The sequence below is a fragment of the Alligator sinensis genome, unplaced genomic scaffold (genome assembly GCF_000455745.1).
Source record: "Alligator sinensis unplaced genomic scaffold, ASM45574v1 scaffold178_1, whole genome shotgun sequence".
Lineage (NCBI taxonomy): Eukaryota > Metazoa > Chordata > Crocodylia > Alligatoridae > Alligator > Alligator sinensis.
This window is the reverse complement of record NW_005842031.1, coordinates 2,731,770-2,733,081: the sequence shown is the minus strand read 5'-3', so window position 1 is coordinate 2,733,081 and position 1,312 is coordinate 2,731,770. Positions and strand designations below refer to the sequence as shown.

Below are 1,312 nucleotides of genomic sequence, written 5' to 3'. Positions count from 1 at the left end.
AAGAGCGGCAGAAATGCCAGATGAATACACTTGTCTCTAGGATGCAGGCAGCGCCTAGGCCTAGCTCAGAAGGTGCTTTCTGCCCCTTAGAAATTTGCTTTCAAGCCCATTAGGAGGGAGGGGGGGAGCCCTGAGTGCATCCATGTGGGCCTGCGTTCAGTTTAGGGAGCGCTAGCATTCCTCCTAAGGTGAACGCTGCAGAGCGGAAAGGGAAACAGAGCTGGCATTTTGAACGCGGAGGAAGCTCTTCGTACAGAAAGCAAAAAAGAAAATCCAAAACAGCCTTGACCAAAGATTACCAGCAGTTAATCTGGTACCGCGACCAGCTGCAAGGCTTCCGAAAAAAAAAAAAAAAAGATTTGAGTTCTGAAAAGCTTCGTGCGTGCGTTCATTAATAAATGCTGTTTGCATAAATCCAGTGAGGGCCCAATGGGGCACCTCTCCCTTTGGAAGTTGAAGGCCCAGATCCTGTGAATGCATGTGCGGCCTCGCTCAACTCATGGGACTTCTCGCATGTGCATCAGTGTTTGCAGGACTAGGCCTGATTTTGCAAACTCAACCATAATTTGGGTTTTTGAATGGAATGGCATGCGCACCCCGGCACCTGACATGCCAAAAATCGATGGTTATGTGACGTAAGAAAATGCCTGCTTGTAGAAGTCTGGAATTAAGAAGTTGAGTTGAACAGAAATATAATAGGTAAAGCCTATGCTTTTAACCAGGAAAAATAAGATTCACAAATGATGCGGGTGTGTTAATGTGGCCAATATCTAGCTATTGCAATTTTACTTTTTTGCATTTCCTGACTTTGTTATTTTATCTATGTGTCCTTAACATGAGCATTAACGGGTTTTTTTATTTAATTTCTCAGGTTTTTATATGAAATGGGACGAAAAAAAAGAACATTGCCTGTGTTTAATAATGTTTTTAGCATTTAACTGGTGTACATTAAATTTTGCTATTCTTGTCTTATTGAGGAGAGATTCTTACTTTTCCTGCTGCTGAAAGAGTTTTCTGCAAGGCTGGGTTAATAGGGCAACAGAATGTTGTTTTTCATTGTGATGCCTGTATCTTTCAGGGTGGACAACCTATTTTTTTAAAATGGTGAAAACCCAGAATTTTCAGAATATAGACAGAAAGCAATATAAAATATGAGACATCCATAGGCTTTTTTTAAATGCCCAAGTTTATTTTCTAGTTTCTGATAGGAAAGCCAATTTTGCCTGATTTTTTTAAAAACATATTTTGCCGTATATTCAAACAAGATGTTTCTAGTCTCCTTCAGGTAAAGTGCCTTGGAGCAAAAGAATGG

At 40.6% G+C, this 1,312-nt stretch overlaps 1 long non-coding RNA gene across 1 annotated transcript; it reads left to right on the top strand.

Moving 5' to 3' along the window:
- The first annotated feature begins 6 nt into the window (after window positions 1-6).
- Window positions 7-974, top strand: LOC112550085. The gene is made up of 2 exons (XR_003093750.1): window positions 7-699; window positions 872-974. It is a non-coding gene; the product is annotated as an uncharacterized LOC112550085 (long non-coding RNA).
- Window positions 975-1,312: the final 338 nt, after the last annotated feature.